The sequence below is a fragment of the Protopterus annectens genome, chromosome 4.part1 (genome assembly GCF_019279795.1).
Source record: "Protopterus annectens isolate FY-2018-M chromosome 4.part1, PAN1.0, whole genome shotgun sequence".
NCBI lineage: Eukaryota > Metazoa > Chordata > Ceratodontiformes > Protopteridae > Protopterus > Protopterus annectens.
In genome coordinates, this window is record NC_056734.1 from 957315231 (window position 1) to 957327591 (window position 12361).

The 12361-nt window shown below is 37.0% G+C and overlaps 1 protein-coding gene across 1 annotated transcript in view; it reads right to left on the reverse strand.

The window, feature by feature from the left end:
- The window catches only part of PRSS56 (serine protease 56), a 2212799-nt gene that overhangs the window by 384703 nt on the left and 1815735 nt on the right, over positions 1-12361 (reverse strand). The gene's annotated exons all lie outside the window — the stretch shown is intronic.

Consider the following 12361-nt stretch of genomic DNA (forward strand, 5'->3'; position numbering starts at 1 on the left):
CAGAATACTTTGCAAAACAAATAGTACCAGAATTACCTGATGTAGGGGGCCTAGACCTCATCCATCCATAACCCCGTTTTCCCATTTTACACATGGGGTTGTGGGTCATTTTAACAGTGACAATCATCTGTGACATAAAAAGGACATGTTGGCGGCACAAGTAAGTGTTTCAGAGACTACCTCTTCACTGGAACAGACTTCCCATCTATGTGCAGCAGGATTTTTCCCTAACTTAATTCAAGTGTAAATGGATGGGGAGTCGGAAATTTACCCATGGTCTGGCACCTATGTCTCTAACAGAAAGAGACAGCATAGAAATGCTAGACCACCAGGCCTAAGACTTCTTATACCCCTTAAAATAGGCCAGGGTCATTAACTTAGTATATATCTATGAACCTATTACAACATGGTTTGTTATATATATTATATAGTGTTCCACAAAAAATAAAAATGTGGTATCAATAAATGGATCAACCAACAGACTAGGCACAATGCAAATAAAAATGAAAAGGATGAACCAAACCACAGCCAGTAGTAAGATAAAGGTACTTTCATTTAAGGGTGAGCACTTTCACAGCCTGAACAGCCGCTTCATCAGACAATCAAACAATCTAGTTTACCCATATTTAAAGTAAAAACAGCCAATAAGAACATCATCTCAATTACACATGTAAATCTTCATTTAAAAGCACAGAACAATACAACACATTATACTTCATCTGTCTATTCCTTTACTCTAATTCCACTTGCTCAGTCTGATTCAGACATAAGAAATCAGACTGATCAAGTGGAATTAGAGTGGATCATCAGAATGAGAGCCACTTGAAGGAAGGGAATTAATGATAAAATATCTATAAAACTGGTGCTGCAGAGAAATGGAATACACAGATGAAGTATAATGTGTTGTATTGTTCTGTGCTTTTAAATGAAGATTTACATGTGTAATTGAGATGGTGTTCTTATTGGCTGTTTTTACTTTAAATATGGGTAAACTAGATTGTTTGATTGTCTGATGAAGCAGCTATTCAGGCCGCGAAAGTGCTCACCATTAAATGAAAGTACCTTAATCTTACTACTGGCTGTGGTTTGGTTCATCCTTTTCATTTTTATTTGCATATTATAATATGTAATATATATAATATGCTGATATATACAATTTGAGTTCCAGCTATTGGTTGGAATGCTTCGTAGGGTTAAATGAGTAATGGAGCAGATGCTGCTATTTTCTCTAAAGCATTTACATGTGGCTTCTTCAGTTAGGTGTTTTGTCAGAGCTTACTTGAAATCTTTTAACAATAATGATCTAACTTCATCTGATTGTGAATCCACATAACAAGACTTAGTAGAAGGCTTTTTCATCTGTTATTGTTTAAAGCACTGCTATACAAGGCTAAAAGTGTCCTCTTGGTAACTCCTCAGGGAGTAAGCCTCCCTTTTTAGTGGTAGTTTTCCCTTAGGCAGTAATCCATCCATCCATCCATCCATCCATCCATCCATCCATCCATCCATCCATCCATCCATCCATCCATCCATCCATCCATCCATCCATCCTCAACCCCTTTTCCCATTTTGCACATGGGGTCGGGGTGTCACTTCTGCTGTGAAAATCATCTCAAGCCAAAATTTACAGTGCCGGGTGGCTAGCCCTGCCATGGGGGGCAGTAACCATTTCTATAATTTTAGATATGTGTATATTTAAAAGGAAATTGGTCCTATTTGTTACAAGGAGCACTTCAATTCCTTACTAAGGTTACAGTGATGGGTATGTGAGTCAACCAGTACTGCAGACCTGAAAATCCTGTTTTCATTTATTGGATTCTATGACTGGAAAGTAAGTAAGTGAAGTCCATACACAAGCTTAGGGAGCATCAAAAAGAAGAAGACTCATACCACCGTGGAGCTATAGTGCTAACTCCAAAAATGGCTGGGAAAGATACGCTGATGCTTCCTGCAGCACACATCAGTACCAATGGTGACTGACACCCTACAGATGCCTCTAATGATGAAGATGGGAAACCTAACAGAAATAATGCAACTTAAGAAAGTAATCTCACTCCTAAATGGCATCAGTCTTATTGTGGGCAACATGGCTGGGTCTGGCATCTTTGTTTCCCCAAAACAGTTCTTAATATACAGTGCTTTCTATAAACTGTCCTTAGTAATCTGGGCACTTGGTGGAATTTTCTCTGTAATTGGTGTTCTGTCCTATGCAGAGTTGGGGACCACTATAAAGAAGTCAGAAGATGGCTATGCTATATTTTGGAGGCTTTGTGTGTGTGTGTGTGTGTGTGGGGGGGGGGGGGGGTCATTGCCTTCATCCACATATGGACCTCATTGTTGATCATTGAACCTTCTAGCCAGGCTGTGATTGCAATAACATTTACCAACTGTTTAGTTCAGCCAGCATTCCCTTCCTGCGACCCTCTCTATACTGCATCACGCTTGATTGCTGCTGCTTGTATCTTTGCTAAGAGCTCTCTCTTTATGTATTGTTTTTTTATCTAAATAACTAATGATATTTTAAAGAGGACTTTTAATGAGGGGCTACCAGTGCCCCAATGCAAATAAGTTCATGCTCCCTCTGTGGTCCATACCACATCTTCTACACTAGGATTAAGTAGAGTATTTGTTTCAATGGTTTTCAGTTTTTTAATTACTTTTACAATTTACATCTTCTAGCAGCCATTTTATGAAAGTGCCACTATTCAGAAACTCTAATTGTAAACTATTTCACATGCTCTTATTCCCTGATGTTGAAAGACCATCATTGGCTTTGCTGTTTCTGGTTCAGTTTCCAACATGACAACCCCAGCTGTTGTGGATTCCAGTGATTCAAGTACTGCTTGCCTCCACCAGCAGTCATAACCACCATCTATGTTGCAGTGATACAGTAAAGAGAGAAGTCAGGGGAAGAAGCATGTGTCCAGCAAACTTCTAAAGGTCACCATTGTAGGAATGCTTAGCAAGTGGCAGTCTAGCACAACTGAAGGTAAGGGGGTTGAAGTGCTGGCCTCAGTTTGACTTGTCAAAGCCCATTGCCTCGGCTTTTTCTGTCTCATGTGCCTACCTTTTGTTGTAGTAAAGGGTTAGCTTGCTGGTTCTGCGTCGGCAGAGTCACGTGATTCAAGATGCAATAAGGAAGCTCCTTTGTGAACTTCACTGCCAGGAGAGAGAGTCCATGTTTACAGCTGTGGCTTCCATCAATTCCACCTATGCTTGGGAGAGAATCCATGTTTACAGCTGATGCTTACATCATTTTCACACATGAAAGGATTACACAAGTAGTTGCTGAACCCTCAGGACCTGGTTAATATCCTAGACACACAAACACACACACACACACACACACACACACACACACACACACACACACACACACACACACACACACGCACTCGCACACATACACAAACGTGCACGCGATTCTCATTCATTTTTTGTCTGGTGGAATCTAGTTATACGGTATGAGATTCTAAAGAAATAACGTTCAGCATCCTGCACTGAAATACAAACAGATAGATAATGCAATGTTAGGCACTAACCATACACTAGACAGGAAACAAGTTACCAGCCAGCAACTAGTAGTCTATGGAGAGAATCCTGGCCAACATCTAATAAGTGCTAGTGTGAACCTAGCAACAGATGGTGTAAATGCAAATGGAAACAGGTGCTGCCCTAGTGAAGGAAGTCCTAGTAATCTCTGCAGGGTACAAAAAGAAAAGAAGCTGGAAGACACTAAAACAAATTATAAAAGACAGAAGAATGGCTAAAGAAAATGGAAAGCCTCGGTGGAATAGAAAACAAAAACACACCTCTGATGAGGCCCCTAATGCTATAACTGCAAATGTGATGCCAGAAAAATAACCCTGTAATGAGGTATATTTTTAGTGACAGTTGTTGGAGCAAATAATATAGGTAAAACACCAAAGCAAATGTCTCTTGAAAGAGGAAAGGGAACTATTCACAAACGGTAAAAATGAATAAAATGTTTTTTTCACCTGTATACCCCTTCTCATTCTATGTCAAGTCTAGCACATACTCAGGCATACCTTCTGAACAAGGTGCAGGGTTTGATTCTCACATAGAGTAACTGGCTAAGCTTAAAGTGCCCCACAAGGGCAGTTAGCCTAGTACTCATCTATGAACCTATGACTATGTCTGATCTGGCTGCTGGGGACAAGAGGTGAGAAGTCTTGTAATATTATTTGATTTGTGATGTATCTTTTTATAATATTAGCTGTATGTGTTGTGAATTTTATTGGTGAGTCAAGAGTAAGGCTTAAATTTTTATTTTCTGAGACAATTGGCATAACTAACTTGTACGACTGTGATTTTAAGCAGAGATACATTTGGTAGTTTTGATACTGTTGTGAAGACCATATCATTAGCTTTTGAGTGGTTTAAAAGCAATGTATTATTGTACGCACACTGGCATCAATCTGTGCATTTTTTTTTTTTTTGCAGTTGCATTTGGAATGCTTTGTGTGGAGCTGTAGCTGGCAAACAAACAAACAAATCAAAAAAAAAAAAAAAACTCCAGTCCTCTAGTCTGGTGCTCCATGCCAGGATCCATTCCCTATCCTGCCGATTCAGCTCTTCCACTGAAGAGCAAAAAAAAAAAAATGCTAGCTCTACTTTTTTAAATGGTCGCAGACAAACAGATCTCTACAGCTTGCTGCACATGAAATTTTGGTACAGAAAGAATATACGAACTGCACTTCTAGATCACATCGCCTAATACCTTAAGTCTGTGGTGGTTGCCCCCTTAATTCTTCCCTCTCTATGCTTTTGGCTTTCCTAGCTTTAAGAAGTAAAATATCATATATGTCTAGCATCACATTTGAAGGTGATTGGTGAGATCATTGATAAAGCAGGAAAACAGGAGGGGACCAGGAAATGAACCTGGGGAATGCCAGTGTGTTTATGGTTCTGTTTGAAGAGTATTGAATATTGCAGTGTACCTGAACCATCCAGTTTGAATACTGACTTACAGTGGGAAGGTTGCATCAGCTCATTTAGCTACTAGGTGATCAGTGTTTTCATCTTCATAAATTTTTAAAGTACACTGCAGTTCCCAGTTGTTGATCACACTGCATGTAATATAATCCAAATTTCCAATTGCACTATAGTGTAATCGGCACAAAGCAACTGGCACTTTCTTTTAATTTTGCTTTAAATGAGCTATGACATGCAATTCCAACTTTGGATTATGCCACATGCAGTGTGATTGACAACTAGCAACTGCAGTTTACTTTCAAAGTTAAAGACACTGAAAACAGTCATCACCCTGCAGTTAAAACACCTGATGCTAAGAATGGCACTGCTATTTATTTCTAGCAATCCATTATCTTAGTATCCGCAGTAAAGAGTTTTTTTAGACAAAACTTAAAAGGAATGCCAGTACCTGTTTGTCGATCATGATAGCAAAGTTAAATTCCATCAGGTACCAGCAGATGCAGTTTCCTACTAGATTTATGCAAACAAAACAAAAAGTCACCAGACAAGTTCTCATACCCGACGCAAGCAATGCCCTCTCTATAACGAAAGCTGATGATACAACTTAAATATTTACATCCAAAAAGAATTATTCCTAAAAATACAGAACCTGTAAAAAAACAGTGAGTTCAAAACTCAGAAGTGAAAATATATCTGCTTCTGAGAGGAACACAAAAATTGAAGGTAGTACACAGTGGGAAGAGAAACAAGACTGGAATTGAAGGTTTACAGGAAGAAAGACACTGTGGGTAGGATCCTAAGTGATGTAGATAAAGTGGGCGTTACCTGGTTAACCTAAATCTGGACCTGAATTTTAAACACTGGGATTGTCCCTTTAACAGAAAACAGCAATAGTTAAGTTGGATAAGTTGTTTCTCCCCACAGAACAATGTAGTTTATTACTACCAGATTAGATAGAATACTTAAGAGCTAAACAGTTAGGGCTCATATACAAAACACAGACAGAAAAATACAAATAAAAGTAGAAAAAAAATGATGTTGAAACAGAGGGTAGTTCACAAAAGAAGGAGAAAGTAAGATTTTGAATGCAGACCCTTACGGAGAACAATAATAGCACACATATTATATTTACAAAGTAGCAGAAAGTATTTTTATAAATAAGTAAATATGTGAATGGAGAAAGGGGAGATTGTACCAGTTGGGATGAATGTAAACAGGACATGGAAAATAGGGAATAGCAATAAGAGTTCATTGTAAAAAAATAGGAAAGGAACCAAGATAGTGGGAGGAAAGAACTAGGGAAGCAACAGTCATAGAGTGGGATAAATCAAAACAGAAATTTGGACTGTGGATTTAAGACTGATTCCATATCAAAGATTCATAAAAGAATATAGACAAAGAGAAAGGGATATGGGACCAGCTCTGGTTGAGTTTATAGTTGAGTCTAAAACAAAAGCTGTAGTTAAAAAAGGATAATGAATAGAGTATATAATATAATGCATAAGAACTATTGGAACTCATCAGAGGAGATGGGAAAAGACTGAGAAATGAGAATAGTAAAGCAATATCCAAAGAAACAATGAAGGATATTTGTATGGCTCTCAGCAATGCACAAAATCTAGGAGGTTTAGGATTTTAGCATGCAAGTGTTTGGATATTTGTTTTTAATACCTTAAGTAGATTTCAAATAATTTTTCCACAGGTATACAACAATTGCTAGAGGTGTGATAAGAAAGAGAGGAGTATGCGGGAATATGTTTTTTTGAGGATGCCTTGGGTTTGTAGCATTTAAAAATTCCCTGTGTGGTCCTTTATCAGAAATGTTGGGGGAACAAATTATTGTAACTAAGGAACTGATTCTTTTGAGCCGGAATGCAGAAACTGAATCGTCTACACATAGTATGACTCTACTATATTTAATGATGCTGGCTGCCAAAAGAGTAATTATTAGAAAATGGAAATCAAAATCTAAGCCAACCATAAAAGAATTATTGAATGTTTAAGAAATGAAAAAACTGGAGGTGTGAGCTTTAGAAAAGGGAAGGTATAAACTACATAGAAATATACTGAATTTTCAAGAACAATGCATGCATATTAAAGTTCAGGAGGAGGAAGAGTGAGATTTCTGAGAAGGCAAGAGTTGAGCAATCAAAGTAATGTTATTGTCTTGTCTTTTATAACTGTTTATGCGCACAAGTCACTGAGTACCACATGGAATTAATAAAGCTGTTAAAATGTTAATGTCAGAGTCCTGGACAGTCTACTTAAAATCCTCTTGTAAACATTTTTTTTGTATATATGATGACTCATGTCTTCTTCACTATGGCATTAACATTGATCCAAAAAAGTCTGCACTTCTTGAAACTACTTTAATAGATGAAAGTCCTTATCTTTCACTTTAGTGGCAAAATAAAGTTTCCTTGTAAATCATGTGAACTGTGTTTTTAGTTGTGTACCTTTAAAACACATTACTCATCAGAAGTTTCCAGTATAACTTAAAAAGACAAGACACCATACAGTTTCAAAAACTCCTCCATACCAACAACAGAAATAATCTTCTACAAAACTGCCTTTGTAGCATTTAACAGATAAAATCATCTCAACTGTCTGGAACTTCCTCGACTCCTAGATTACAACCAGCTGTCTCTGGCCCACACAATTTTAAATCAACCAGAAAAAAACCTGCATTGCAAAGCCTACTTCACCTCCACACCAATAACAGAACTCTTCACTCCAGTAACAAACTTATTCTTATAGTAACTAAGTTAAATAATACAGCAGGTGACACCCTCCTTTCTAATTATGTATCCAAAATATGGAATGCTCTACCCTATAACATAACTACTATCACTTACTTCATACAGTTCGAAAAAGCATTAAAACTGCATCTCACTAATAACTGGCTATGCTCTTGCACTTCACCAGGCTAGACCCTCCACTATGTTAAACCCTCCACCACCTTAACTATCTCGATGAATGGATAGGTCTAGATTCTATTACTGTATAAATACATACAATATAATAAAAGTAGATTGTTGTTATGGTTTAGACCCGAACAACCTTTAAGAAGCTGTTGGTTTACACATGTCTCTCTTCAGCAATGATTGAGGTCATTATATATCTCTTTAAACTAATGGATCTATTACTGTAAGAGTTCTCTGTTTTCACTAATTGTGGCTGCTGTGTATGTATATACTAATATTAATTAAAACTCACTGCATTTTGTACCTAAATATACTTTGAAACATTGTAGTTTTTGTGAAGCTTTTCTTCCCGGCCCTCCAGTTAAAAGGGACCTGTGTCCGGTGGACTATCCCATTTAGCAAACGTAAAATAAATAAATAAAATAAATAAATATAAAACCCAGCAAACTGACTCTTTTTCAAAAACTCTTGGAGAGCACACATCATTAGTGAAAATAAGTGTGATTGTGATAGTAAGCTGGGTTATCTATATACAAAGAAAAGTAGTGCTTAAGGTATGCCTCTAAAAACTATTTATTGTGCCTAACCTATTCCTCTAAAAATCACTCTATCAGCAATGTGTAGCCATAATGATATATACACACAGCCACATAACCAGTGTAAATATGTAAATATGTGTAGCCATAATGATATATACAGACAGCCACGTAACCAGTGTAAATTTGTAAATATGTGTAGCCATAATGATATATACAGACAGCCAAGTAACCAGTGTAAATATGTGTAGCCATAATGATATATACAGACAGCCACATAACCAGTGTAAATATGTAAATATGTGTAGCCATAATGATATATACAGACAGCCACGTAACCAGTGTAAATATGTGTAGCCATAATGATATATACAGACAGCCACGTAACCAGTGTAAATATGTAAATATGTGTAGCCATAACGATATATACATACAGCCACGTAACCAGTGTAAATATGTAAATATGTGCAGCCATAATGATATATACAGACAGCCACGTAACCACTGTAAATATGTAAATATGTGTAGCCATAATGATATATACAGACAGCCACGTAACCAGTGTAAATATGTAAATATGTGTAGCCATAATGATATATACAGACAGCCACGTAACCAGTGTAAATATGTAAATATGTGTAGCCATAATGATATATACAGACAGCCACGTAACCAGTGTAAATATGTAAATATGTGTAGCCATAATGATATATACAGACAGCCACGTAACCAGTGTAAATATGTGTAGCCATAATGATATATACAGACAGCCACGTAACCAGTGTAAATATGTAAATATGTGTAGCCATAATGATATATACAGACAGCCACATAACCAGTGTAAATATGTAAATATGTGTAGCCATAATGATATATACAGACAGCCACGTAACCAGTGTAAATATGTAAATATGTGTAGCCATAATGATATATACACACAGCCACATAACCAGTGTAAATATGTAAATATGTGTAGCCATAATGATATATACAGACAGCCACGTAACCAGTGTAAATATGTAAACATGTGTAGCTATAATGATATATACAGACAGCCACATAACCAGTGTAAATATGTGTAGCCATAATGATATATAAAGACAGCCACGTAACCAGTGTAAATATGTGTAGCCATAATGATATATACATACAGCCACGTAACCAGTGTAAATATGTAAATATGTGTAGCCATAACGATATATACATACAGCCACGTAACCAGTGTAAATATGTAAATATGTGTAGCCATAATGATATATACAGACAGCCACATAACCAGTGTAAATATGTAAATATGTGTAGCCATAATGATATATACAGACAGCCATGTAACCAGTATACATATGTAAATAAATAGTACTAAAATTCTTGCATATAATGTAGTGATTTGTGTAAATAAAAATTTGTGCAAAAGCACAACTGTGGTAGTTATTAAATGATATTAGTTTTGGTATCCTAGAAAGGAATGTATGTAGGAATGTATTGCACTCCTAAGTCCCCTCACTTGGATTCCAGGAGCAACTCCCTGTCATACTCTTAGCAAAAGAAAGAAAAAAGAAAATAAATGAAATGAGTAGAATGACAGGAGGCCAGTACTGAGTTTCCAGTTCTCACACTATGTGCACCTAGCGCCTACTGAGAGCAGCCTGTTTCTGCATTTCTCATCTTTTTGGGAAATGACTGTAAAATACCCTGCTGGCTGCAACAGAAAAATATCCAGCACTAAAAGATACCCTGCAGTACTTATCAAAGTCTAATAACTCAGCAGGTGACTCGCTATACTCTAAATTATGTATCTAAACTCTGGAACGCCATCCCAACATACCCAAAACAGATGATGAAGCTTTCCAGCTTCAAGCCCTTACTAAAACAATACCTAAACCAAACATGGTCATACACATGCTCCTTGCCTCGGTAACTTTGTTTAAATTTGGATGCTTGTACACCCTAACCGTTTATTACCTCTATCCTTTTCTATATAGCAAACCTATCACTCTTCCTACTTAACATTTCAGTCTCTTTCTGACCTTTCAACTTACTATTCACCACTGTCCTATTACCAGGTTCTGTGTTGGTCAGTGTCCTAGTATTCTTACTCCCAATAACGCTGACACATAAGTTATAATAAGGTGCATCTCTCCATCTGCTGGCTTTAACTATTATCTACCTACCCACTTATATTTCACACTCCTTACATCAGTTTTATTTATTCTTAAAATCTATACTGCAATCCTCCTTAACCATGTCTTATAAGTAATATGTAATGTCTGCTTGTTACATATACTGTGCATGAAGTGTTTGCATACTAAATGTTTTATGTTTAGAATTTTATATGTATAATGTCACCACAAAAGAAATACCCATTTTATCTTTGTATAGTGTCACTGCAGAAAAATTACCTGTTTGTACTTATATATCTTAAGAGCTATCTACATTTATTTTATTTTTTATTTTACATTTGTTAACCGTGGGTGTCTGACTGAGCTGAAAAGGCCCTTTTTCAGCAGAGGCCCAGGGAGAAAAGCTCCACACCGAAAAACAATTACAGATACATTTAGATATTTAGACATGATCAGTATACACACAAATTACAACAGACATGTTTTTACAGTGGTATGCAGCACATCAGCAATTACAGTGGGGAGAAGAAACAAGAAAACATTAATTTAAAAATTAAGGTAATTAATAGATTTGTGGTGTACAGTTGAAATTTGGAACATAGGTAGAATACATACATAGTACATAGGTACAGTACATACATTGTACATTAGCCTGTGTTTGTGAGTAAGAGTGAAAACTATTATCAAGTACTCTAGGTTTAGTATGTGTACCTTATCCACTTTCACTAGCCTGGGGAGCAGCCATGGCACTGCCAACTTTGCTTGAGATGTTGCCTAATGAGGTTTCTAAAGGAGGCTATGGACAATGTGCTTTGTATGCTAGTGGGGAGATAATTACATTGTTTACCACTGAACTACTATATAGTGTGTCTCCAAAGCTATTGTAGCTATTGGTAAATTTTAGTAGTAGTTTGCTTGATGATCTAAGAGGCCTTTTGGCTGAGTGATGTTGTCCTAAGTTTTTAAGGGCAGGACACTTATTGGGGAGGTAATAGATAGAGTGGCAGAGGCACAGCTGATTGTAGGTTAGGAGGTTGGGCAGTTTAAGCCAGTGGAGCTAGCTCAAAACAGTACAGTGATGAGTTCTTCATGAACAATTTGCAGCAAACCGGGCAATTCTGTTATAGCAGGCTTCCATTTTGCTTAGTTCAGTTTTTTTGAGATTAGTCAGAATGGGAGATGCATAGAGTAGGGTGGATAGAAGCTGGGAGCGAGCAATGGTTGATCTTGTGTTGTTGGTAAGAAACGGTTTGATATGGTAGAGTGATCCCAGTTTGGCATGTGCTTTTTTAATAGTTAAGTTGAGATGATTATCAAATTTTACATGGGAGTCTGGTTATTCCCAATACCTTAGCCTGTGCCACTGGAGCAATTGGAGTAGCATTAGTGGAGTAGATAGTGAATTGACTGTTAGTGTTTTTATTAGAACTGTTTAAAATCATAAGCTGAGTTTTCTTTGGATTAAGGATAAGTTGGGCTTTGGTAAGGTAGTTTTCAATATCAGAGAATGCTAGATGAGTTGTTTGCAGAAGGGTGGGAATATTTTGTGCAGCACAGATTAAGGTAGTATCGTCTGCATAATGAATGATAGATGCATGCTGTGTGGAGGTATGGAGGTCATTTGTGAAGATTGTGAACAGTAGTGGTCCTAAGATAGAACCCTGTGGGACTCCTATAGTTATGGGCAGCTGAGGAGAGAGAGAATTTTCCCATTTCACAGCCTGGTACCTGTCAGTTAAGTAGCTTTGGAACCAGGTAAGAGTAGAATCTGATTGGTTTAGTTTGTTCAGCAGGATTTGATGTTAGACTGTGTCAAATGCTTTGG